This window comes from Stomoxys calcitrans, chromosome 2, assembly GCF_963082655.1.
Source record: "Stomoxys calcitrans chromosome 2, idStoCalc2.1, whole genome shotgun sequence".
Classification (NCBI taxonomy): domain Eukaryota; kingdom Metazoa; phylum Arthropoda; class Insecta; order Diptera; family Muscidae; genus Stomoxys; species Stomoxys calcitrans.
In genome coordinates this window covers 110,537,785-110,549,894 of record NC_081553.1, presented here as the reverse complement: position 1 = coordinate 110,549,894, position 12,110 = coordinate 110,537,785, and positions in this window count along the sequence as shown.

Here is a 12,110-nt window from a genome sequence, read left to right as displayed (position 1 = left end):
CACATTCCATCTTGTCTCCTTTCTTGTGTACGGGACATAGTAAGCTGAGGTTCCAATCATCGGGTATGCGTTCTTCTAGCCAGACCGCTCATTATCAGGGTGTCGCCTGCAGTCTTAAACAGTTCAGCGGGCAACTCGTCGACTCCTACTGCCTTGTTGTTCTTCAGTCGGGTCACAGTTACTTGGACCCGATTCTAATTAGGAGTTTAACATTCTATACCATCGTCATGGATTGTTTCCGCCGATAATGGCGGCGAAAAGGATACCACGCATTTTATCTGTGTCAGTTACCAGATTTCCTTCTTTTTCACCAGTTTCCAAAGCCATCGGTTTGATGTTTAATTTTTGGTAGAATTTCCGGTTTTCATTCTGACTAATGTACATCTCAATTCGCTCACACTCACGTCTTCCCATTTCCTTTTTCTTTCTGCGGAATAGATGTTTCTTCTTTCTCTTCTTCTCCCAATACCTCTCCTTTATCTGGCGCGTTGCTACTGATTGCAGGGTTGCTTTATATGCCGCATTCTTGGCTTCAGTAGCATCTCGAATATCTTGGTCGTACCTTGAGTTTCTTGGGGGAGGTTTCCGGTACCCAAGTACAGATTACGCGACATTTTCCATGGAGTGGGCAATGGTTTTCCACTGCACCATAATATGAACAAGGAGTGCTTTCATCAAACAGTTGGTTCAGTCGAGTGGAGTATATCGTTGCCAAAATTGAACGATAAATCCGCGAAAATATACATTTGGTACATATCTGAATAAGCCGCCACTGGCGCCAAGGTCTTGGCTTCGTTCATTGTCACTCCAAAGGATTTTCAACATAGCTACCACAGGTGGCATCGTGATAATGTCGGTGCCCACAGTAAAATGAAGTGAAATCAAGTTTGACCAGGACTTTTTCACGTTAAGTCCACTTAAAACCATTATTTTGTTAGCATTGTCTTCTTTTACAATTGAATTAAAAAAGTTGTGCTATTTGCCGGAACACCACTGTTTATGTGGGTTTTTATCGAAGGAGGCCTCTTTGTCTGGCACCACGCACTATAAACTGCACTTTGAGTTGGTTTCTTTGCATTTTAAGTTTTCCTTTCTCACCACTCTCTCTCTCTCTCTCGCTCTTTCTCTCGCCCTGTCACATTTCTCTTTTTTACATAATTTCTAAATATTGTTTGTTGGCTTGTTTGTTGATCATATTAAATGGTTGTGGCATTGTGGGTTGATAAATGGATAGTGTTGTTTGTTGTATGGATGGCATGGCATGGTATTATATTGTAGTTGGTGTGGTATAGGCCCCACGATCATTGAACGTTGCCATCATCATCGTTGGTTGAATGGAACGTATGGAGGTATGGAAAAAACTTAAAAGTAGGTGTGTTTTTGATTGAAATTAACCAAGTGTCAGAAAATTGTCTTATTATAAATCTTCTTGAAACTGTTGTTGTTGTTGTTGTTGCTGCTATATTTTCCACTACCCAAGTATAATATCTAGCTAGCTGGCTATTAATAAGTTAAAAAGTTAATGAACTATGTGTGTGAGTGGAGGGAGGTGGGACATGGGGGCAAATTATAATAAAATTGTATTTGCACACGTACATTTTTCTTCAGCCATTTACAAAACGCTATGTAAATAAAACGCTCATGTCATCGATGTTGAACTATGGGGGCTATCGCGTATTATTAGCAAATGTGAATTTATAATTCGATTTTAAGTTGTCAATGACCTAGAGTGGTGCAATAGTGTGGAGAATTTTTTTTTAAGAATTACACTTAGATAATGTAATTTGGATTTGTTGCTACAAATATTTTAATTTAATTAGAAACAAGTGGGTAAAGGCTGTAGAGTACCTTAGTTGATATTTGGCCATCCTAAACTGACTTTGCCAAATTCCCAAGGCGGTAATTGGAAAGATCGGTCTGTATGGGCTATGAGTGCCTATGATGGTCTATATGACAAGGCGAGTTAGGTTAGGTTAGGTTTAAATGGCAATCTGCCATTAGACTCACTTAGACGTTTTCGTCCATTGTGATACCACAGGCACAGAAGAAGGAAGATGCCTTCTAGTTCCTACCGTTGAAGCATCCAGATCGCTTTAAAAAGCCCAATAACTGGGGAATGTTCACGTCCGCTAAATCAGACAGGTCCTCAAAGAAATGAGGACCTAAAGTGGAACTCCTTCTGACTGCTAGTGCAAGACACACACACAGAAGGTGTTCTATAGTCTCTTCTTCCTCGATGTTCTCACAGCTTCTGTAAAGTCGTTGCTGGCAAACTTCAGTCCGTCAGCATGTTTTCCGACTAGACAGTGACCTGTCATGACGGACACAATGACTGAGACGTCTGTTCTAGCCAACGAAAGCAAAGCGGCAGACCTCTTTAAGTCTAGATTAGGCCACATAGGTTTGGAATGCTCACAGCCCCCTCTTTGTGACCATCTATCATTCGTTGTCCTTCGGGCCTGGTCCTGTAAACTTAGCTTACATGTCGCTTAGCTTACATGTCCAGGGATACAGATTCCAGTATCCCTGGAATGTGTAAGGTAGTTCCTAGTTTCGCAAGTTCGCTCGCTTAACAATTCCTTGGGATATCCCAGTGGCCCGGCACCTAGCACAGGTGAATTTTGAACTATTCAGCCATCTCGTTGAGAGATCTGCGACGGTCGAGGATGGTTTTTGTGTTCAGAAATACGTTCTCCAGGGATTTAATGGCTGCCTGGCTGTCTGAGAAAATATGTATGCCAATCGTCGAGTTACTACGACAAGGCGAGTTACTGACGCCTTTAAATAACCAAAGGCCATCACGTTCCAACCGCGATCGGTTCGATAGCCGAGCTTGCTCACCTGTAGGAGCTCCACCTACAAATGTGGCTACAACAACAACTACAACATCAGATTATATGACAATAAAATCCATCCATCAGACATAAACCAACTTAGGGGAGTGGTATTGAAAACAATTATGGATTTTGTAAGTAGCACGGAATTCTCAACTTAAAATTTTCTTTTTAGAGGTTACTTTATAGTTTTTAGAGCGCACAACAAACCAATTACTGGCTTAAGTAAATGTACATAGTGGCATTGGGCGGATTAATATCTTCACCCTCTTTTCAACCTGACCTAACATCCATCCATGACCCTACCTGAACTTTATTCAACACGGGTGTCGAGGTGACTAATAGAATTCACTGCTCTAAATTTCGTCGAAAGCAAATGAAAACTGCACTTTTTATCGCCTTAGGACCCCAAATCGGTAGATCGATCTATACGACAGCTTCATCCAAAAAATATGGTACCGATCTGAACCATATTTGGTACGAAGCTTGAGGGCTCTAGGTTAGGTTTCACCATTTGTCTTAGCCATTTCTCAACTTCTTTAATCACAAGGACATCTGGTTGATACGCTTGATAAAATTCAGTGCATCAGATGATGTGAGGGATTTTTAAAGCGTCATCCACTAGACCACAACACCATATGGCATCAATCCCATGGCAGCCTGTTGTACTTACCGGATTGACCCGATGGAGTTAGGCAAGGGCTGGCGCCTCAGTAAACAACACACTGCTACAATTTGGCACTCAATAGCTACTTCGGTCAAAGCATATGGCATTATAGATGTGACAACCAGAGAACTGCATAAGATCCAAAATTTGGCACTCAATAGCCACTTTGGTCAAAGCAATTGTCTGTATCGCATGCAACATAAAACAATAGTTAGCTAGAAACACACGCACATATGCAACAGAGTGAGAGATGCGCGAACGTTTTAGTAATCGTTCAGTGGATGTGATTTTCAACTTGGTCGATGGACATCATATCATGTGTTCTTTGCAAATGAACACTACTCAAATGAGTGTCATACGAAGCCAAAGCTAGCAGAGAAATGAGACATCAAGTTTTGTTGAGCGGCATAGATATACTCCGATGTTTTTTTGCACTTGCTTTTTTATTTTTTTGAAATGAAATTTTGCACGAATACTTCTTATTAGTGTAGGCCGGTTGGGATTGTAAATGGGCTATATCGTTCCATGTTTTGATACAGCTGTCATATAAACCGATCCTGAACATTCTCTGCTTGAGCTTCTAGGGGGCGCAATTGTTATCCGATTTGGCCGATTTGCATTGTTATTACTTCCAACAGCTGTGCCAAGTATGGTCCAAATCGGTTTAAATCCTGATAAAGGTTAGGTTAGGTTGAAAAGAGGGTGCAGATATTAATCCGCCCCATGCCACTATGGACATACACCTAAGCTAGTAATCGGCTTGTTATGCGCTCTAAAAACTATAAAGTAACATCTAAAAAGAAAATTTTAAGTAAGGAATTCCGTGCTACTTACAAAATCCTTAATTGTTTTCAATACCACTTTCCTAATTTGGTCATGTCTGATATTGTGTCTCCACCCAAGTGCCGGTATCTGTTAGACACGAAAGCCGGGCAACGACAAAGGAAATGCTCCAACTTCTCATCATCTTCCCCGCATGCCCTACACAAGCTATCACTTGCCACACCGATTTTACATAAGTGAGCTAGTAGTCCTATGTGTCCTGTTACGATACCAATAGTAATACTGACCTCCTTCTTGCTTCCTTTCAGTAATAGCCTCGTCTTTCCACGATCTGGATCCCGCCATAGGATTTTCGCCATCCTAACGACCGTTTCGCTGTTCCACAATGTTGCATGCACATTCGTCGCCCACTCCCTTAACTCGGACTGCGTCGACCCGAAAGGGTTCGTGTTAACCAAGTTTATTGACGGCAGTCCTCTGGTCTTCACCGCCAAATCGTCTGCCCTTTCATTTCCCCATACTCCGTTATGGCCCGGCACCCAAACGTTGGGGATTTTCCCATCCTCGGAGAAGGAGTTAATCGCCTTCTTACATTGCAAAACTGTTCGTGACCTTACCATCCTGGTTATTATCGCCCTTATTGCAATTTTATTGTCGGTAAAGATGTTCACACTCGACGTCCTCGCGTTATCACCACACCACTTCACGCATTTCGTGATCGCCCGGATCTCCGCCTGCAGGACCTTATTATGGTCAGGCAGTCTAAAACAGATCTCAGTCTCTAGGTTCTCAATATAAACTCCCAGGCCCCCTCTGTTCTCTAGCTTGATCTTCCAGATGGCAATACTAGGATCCGTCAATCAAAGACTGTGCCGATGCCAGCAGTGCCTCGCACTCGACTTCAAGTTTCATCTCAGGTATCCGATCGGAAACCTCTTCCCTTCCGTTCAGGTTTCCTATCGTCGCCTCGATTATACCGCGATGGTATGAGCTGCTCCCATCCTCAATCCATTCTCCCATCGCCTTATGTCTCATAACCGTAGTGGCTGCCTCACACTTAATCTGTATGTCAATGGGTCGAATATCTATAATAGTCGTCCGTGCCCAAGTGGGCGTGGTCCTCATCGCTCCGCCTATGCCAAGACAACATGTTCTCTAAACCTGTTTTATGGTCCTTATGTTGCACTTTTTCTTCATAGCAGTCCGCCAAACTACTGAGGGGTAAGTAAGTATCAGTCTAATCACGCTCCTGTAATGCCAGTGGACTATCCTCGGATTCAGGCCCCATTTCGAGCCAACCTCGAAATGGGTGCCTTCTCAGTACGCTCCTGAATGTGACACTTCCAATTCAGTTTCCTGTCCAAGATCACACCTAAGTATTTGACCTTGTCAGATATCGAAATCGTCTTATTGAGGAATCGTCTTATTGGGTTAACATTGAGACCACTGGGTCTAGCCCAGTCATATGCCATATGCAAGGCCCTTTCGGCCTTTGTGCATAGCTCGTTCACATACTTACCCCTTAGAAGTATTATAACATCGTCTGCGTAGCAGACGGGTTCAAATCCCTCCCCAGTCAGTATCCGTAATAGGCCATTTATGGTGGTCACCCGTAGGAATGCCCCCCTGTGGCGTGCCCTTAGCCACTTTCTCCCTTATATTTATGCCATCGGACACACAATTTATCTACCTGTTCCTTAGCATATGGTTTATCCAGTCTCTAAGGACCGGGTCCACCCGGTACTGGTATAAGGATTGAATCAGTGTGTAGGTCCGCACATTGTTAAAAGCCCCCTCGATGTCAATGCATACCGCCAGTGTGTACGTTTTATCATCGAAGGATTTTTCTATTGTATGCACAACCTCGTGCAGGGCAGTCTCCACCGACCTTCCCTTGACATTGGCATGCTGTTTGTAATTGAGCAGTTCGCTGGATGTCCTACTCTTTATCATGGTGTCCACAATACGTTCCATGGTTTTGAGTAGAAAGGAGGTAATAATTTGGCTTGCCGGGCTTGGGTATAAACACCACCCTTGCCTCCTACCAGGCTTTCGGAGTATACGCAAGTCCTAGGCACGCTGTGAAAATTTTAGCCATACGAGACGCGAGATAGTCTGCCTCTTTCTGTAGTAACGCCGGAAATATTCTATATGGTCCGGGTGTCCTAAATGGTTTGAAGCTCCTAAATGGTTTGAAGATCCTGTGGAAAATGGGTTTTTATCAAAAGCCTCAACATGTCCTCCGTTGTCTCGGCTCTCACTCCCATGTCGTCTACTAAAGTTCCAGTTTGGACATGGGTTATTGAAAGAAACTTTTTTATCTTGGCGGCGTTATGAACGCTATCGACCTGTTCGCAGAAAAGCTTCCAGGAGGCACGTTTTGCCGCTCTGGTAATCTTATTGTATTCCTTGAGCCGTGTGTAATACACATCCCAATAAACTTCCGCATTTTTACGACTTGCTTTGTTAAAAAGTCTGCGGACCTCTTTCCCAATATTGCGAATCTCTCCGGTCATCCAGGGTTCTTCTTGGGCTGATTTCCTTTCCCGAAGAGGGCAATTATCTTCAAAGGACCCCACCAGTGCAGTCGTAATCCTGTTGACATTTTCGTCAATCTCTTCTATGCTTGGACAATCTAAATTATCTTGCCCAAGCCCAAGTCCTTCCGAATTTTGTCCAGTTGGTTTTCAACTTATTCCGGAAGCTAATCCGATTCGGCGCTGGCCGTGCTATTCTAAACCTAATGTAGCGTTGGTCAAAGAAGAGTGTTCCATGGAGACCCACCAATCCTGAACCTCATCGATTAGATTTTCCGAACATATCGTCACATCTAATACCTCCTCCCTAATCTTATTAACAAAGGTAGCCTGATATAGCTTCCATATAAACCGATCTTGGATCTTGAGTTCTTTAGCCGCTAGAGGGCGCTATTAACATTTGATTGGGCTGAAATATTGCTTGATTTGTTTTGTTTTAACTTTCACAACTGTGGTCTAAATCGGATAATAACCTGTTGTAGCCTCCATATAAACCGATCTCGGATATTGACGTCTTACGCCGCTAGAGGGCGCAATTTTTACCCGATTTGACTAAAATTTTCCATGGAGTGTTTTTTTTATAACTTCCAGTAGCTGCAGGACTAAATCGGTTCAAGACCTGATATAGCTCCCATATAAACCGATATCGGATTTCGACTTCATGAGCCTCTAGATGGCGCAATTCCTATCCGGTTTGATCGATTTGCATGGAGTGTTTTAGTATAACTTCCAATAGCTGAGAAAAGTATGGTCCAAATCGGTTCAAGACCTGATATAGCTCCCATATAAACCGATCTAGCGATTATACTTCTTGAGCCTCTACAGGGCGCAATTATAAACAGATTTGGCTGAAATTTGGCACAATGACTTCCCCTTTGGACTGCAACAGCCAAACCAAGTATGACCCCAATCGGTTCATAACTTGGTATAGCTGCAATAGCATAGCTATTCCTATCCATTATCCTTTTTTTGCCATAAAGAGATATCGGACAAAGAACTTGAGAAATGCGATCCATGGTGAAGGGTATATAATATTCGGCCCGGCCGAACTTAGGACGCTCTTCCTTGTTTTGAACATATTTATTGAACGCAAGATCTCATTTTACCTGCTGCTGATAAGATTCTATAGTAATAGGTGACAATGGATCGATCCACTTTGATGATTGTCTCGTGGGTTACAAGTTGTAGTACATGCTTAGTATGACTTCCTAGTTTCTTCCTTGGGTTATCATTTCTTTTCAAGAAAATAATCTCTTTGTTTATGTTTTGTAATAAAAATCTATAGTTTATTACACACATAAGATTTCATTTTTATCAATTTTTGTTGATCTTTCTTCGCAGTATTTCAATGTCAAAATTAAGCAGATTTTGGGTTTTTTTCCATTGCCCAGCAAGCTTTTATGAAGTTTGTGTCTCTTTTATGGGCTATTAATGTTCTCTCATTATCTCTTGGCATATACACTATCAAACAATGCGGTTTGGTATGCAGTGTTATAAGCTTCTAGTGTTAAATTTTCGTTCTCTAGTATTACATTGTCTAGTTTTCAGCTTAAACCTAATTTTCAGTATTTCAGAGTGAAGGAAATTTTAAAATTTCGATTGAAACGGAGAAGGCAACGTAGTGTTTAACCCTGTAAAAAAGAAAAAAGAAGCAGAATTGATTCTCCTCTCACGCCGTGGGAATTAATCGACCAAGGTACTTGTGGGAAATAAAAGTGTTGATTTAGTTATATGTAGAAAAAATGCAGAAATGTGAAACCCACCGCCAAATGAGGAGAAGAAGAAAATACGTCTTTTGCTGTTATACACCAAAGGATGCCGAACCCATTCAATGCTGTACCGAATAAAAAGCCAGCTCAACTCTTGCAGGATAATTAAATCAGCTCTGCTCTGCTTCCGCATTACTTCGAGTTGCAATCCTGTGTCTTCCATTGTGCATCTACATCACACTCACTCATCTACCATCATCGTCAGGTCGACATCTTTAGCGATTGGACATAAAAATTGTGGTCTGTTTCGTCGATAATATCATCCTTGTCGAATTTTCGGAAAAACTCGTGCTCACATAGTATCTGGTCGACCTCGCGCTTCTTCTGTCCACCCACTTTTGGATATCAGGGGTGAATTTGACCATCTAGATGAGATGATTTTGGAAATTTCATCACTGTTGTTTCATTGCTATCGACTTCTGTCTTATGGCTGCTATTATTGTGTTTATTATCTGGTTATTGCTTGCTTTTTACATTTTTGTCCATTCTACAAGTCCATCATTAGCTGGATCATGCAGTTATGACGAGAAAAGCGGACTCCGCTACTGTTCGCTATAATTCCCAGAACCAACGTCCTCGATTCCACTCGGTATTTTGTGTGTAATGCCCGGCTCTATAGCTTCCATTGGAAGTGTTTGCCTAGTCGGGAGAGATCCTACAATAAATTAGTTTGGGCGTTACTTTAACGGCCTCTTCGGTCCCATACCGAATTTTTGCAGCAAAGTCGCTTCGTGTTCAGTTGAATTTCCGGTTATTAAACTATTGACTTTTCGCTATCTATAAGCCCTTCATTAGTATTTCCACTTCCGCTGCTATATTTCCGCAGGTCTACAGGTGTAACTCTGTGTATCGACAGTTGCGAACCTTTGAGAGTCTAACCAGGTCTTAGCTCTTATAATTATCTGATCTATAATTATCTGAATTAGTTTGTGGCGATGTCATATGGAATTTTTGCTAACTACTATCCATCGGGCATCTTAGTTCGCAGTGTCCCGTCTTCGCTGCGTTTCTAAAATACCAATTTTCAAGGCAAATAAAGTAGGGAACCAGACAGGCTGAGAAGAAATTTTCACCGGTGGGAATTGGAAAGAGGACCAATTGCCAGGGGAAAATTTAGTCACAAAAAATGGTGTTCACTTATTATACTGTGTCTTCTCCTCGCAATTGCGAGCCAGTGACACAAAAGATCGTCTCAAATTCCTCCGCACACCCAGAGGCAAAAAACTGCCTTCCTTGCATCCAGTGCGACTTCAAAGACCTGAGGTGTCAATGACCAATAAGGGCTTCTATCAGCAGTCCGAAGTCATGCTCCATCAGTTCCAAGATAAGCAACGTTATGTTCCGCTAAATACTTTGACTTTTGCCAACTTGTAACCCACAGATCCAGCCCACGCCTTATTTACATGGTTATCGTAGAAAGCGTCCGTCCTACCAAAAAACTTGCACATGGAACTGCTCACTGAATGCGAAGCACCATCTGCGCCAATCAGCGATCCATTTCTGACAAGCTCGTCAGCCGTTTCATCTCCGCCACCTTTTCATGGCCCGGGACCCTGACAGCCGTTCCCATGCTCTATGCATCTTCTAATCAGTTTCGCCATCACGTGGCCCGACGCCAGAGCTTCAACGCTGCCTGACTTTAGTCTACATTTGAGTATCTTGCGACAGTTTGGCCGGACCGCCGCTGCCCCATTGTCATCGTTTCTGTGCCTTAATATTCGCGAAGACCTCCGCCTGAAAGACGCTGCACCCGTCCAAAAGCCTATATGATTTCCTGATTTGAAGGAATTCGATGAATTCTCATGGCCCGGTGCCGCCCTCCAGTTTAGACCCATCCGAGTATGCAGAAGGTTCCAGAAAGGATAGGGCATCCGCAGTCCAGCAATTCCATTTCGAGAAAATGATGTCCAGTTGCTATTTGTTGACGGTTATATGGTATATAGTTAATAACTCTGTATACAACATGCTGTCACTCAGCATCTCAAACCCCCAGCACAGCAGAATGGTGCCTAAAGGTTGAGGAACGCAATGTACCTGACTCTCTCATTTTTTAGTCGATTTGATTGCCGCACACCCTAAAAATAGGTGCAAACGCCTAAGACCGAGGAAACAATCAGCATCTCCCTCGGATGCTCCTCTTTGCTCCAGAGACCAGCACTTCCCCAGTAACCTGAACCTTCTCGTTCATCCTGCGTAGGGCACAATTGTCCAGGGCTTGATGTAACACCATCCATAGGTGAGAATCGTCCAAACAACCGCAGTAAACGTTCAGTGTGCCGTCACCGGCCTAAGTCCTAACAGGATAGGAGTAGAGCGCTTTCAATCCACTTTTGGCTCTTTCTTCGACATTCCCTTTCCAGCTTAGTTTCTGGTCAAGACTCACGCTCGGAGAAAGACGCATCCTGAATGGTGTATCCAGGACAGATCCCCTGAAAACACCCAACTTTCTCCTTTTGGTGAAAAATACCAGCTCAGTTTTTCTGGGGTTTATGCCTAGCCTTTTGGTCCTCGCCCATCCACTTAGCTATCTCAAACCCACTGAACGAGATCCCTATCCAGATAGCTACCTTAACACCCCTTGAAGAGTAAAGTGGAAACGTCCATCCACCATGATGACGACGTCATCCATGTTGGTACCGATTTTCACCCTCTCTTTCTCGAAAGACCTCAGAATCCAATTGATAACAAGAAGCCACAAACGAGGGGAATAAAACCACTCCTTGTCGAGTTTCTCTGTTCAAAATCTTCCTAATTGACCCCTCGCTTGGGAAGCATTGGTATTCATAATACGGATCATAATATCAATCCAATTCACCAAAAGAGGAGGACCCTTATGTCCATCAGAGCTCCATATATGGACTCCAAATTCACGTTATTAAAAGTCCTTTCTATGCTCAAGTTAGCCGATTAAGTGAAGTCGCCATCACTAAAATTTTCTCGAGGAGTGGCAGGGCCTACGAGCTGAGACAAAAGTCTCCTTCCCCTTGGTAGGGACAAATGTCAGACCACCGCCCGACTTCTTTACTCCTGTTCTACACGGCAGGGTAAGTTCTCTCGTGTCGAAGTATCACTCCCCAATTGACTTTAAGTAGTCCATTATCCCTCTTCCCTCCCAAACCTTCGTAGGCTTTTGACAGGCTTTCGAATAAATCGTCCACAAATCTCTGACATATATCTCGGATATATCGCAGATATAGAAAGACCTGAAAACTTTGGGCCATAGAATCCCTTTTGGAGTTTTACTCTACTGACACAAAATAGATGGATAAACCATCGACTCTTGTAGAAGGCACCAAGTACGAAGATTAGAAATAAACGATGAGACTTAGAGAAGAGAGACTCAGAGCAAGATAATTTAGATTGTCCAAGCATAGAAGAGATTGACGAAAATGTCAACAGTATTACGACTGAACAGGTGGGGTCCTCCGAAGATAGTTGTCCTCTTGGGAAAAGAAATCAGAACAAGAAACCCTGGATGACTGGGAAGATTCAATATTTGGAAAGAGGTCCGCAGACCTTT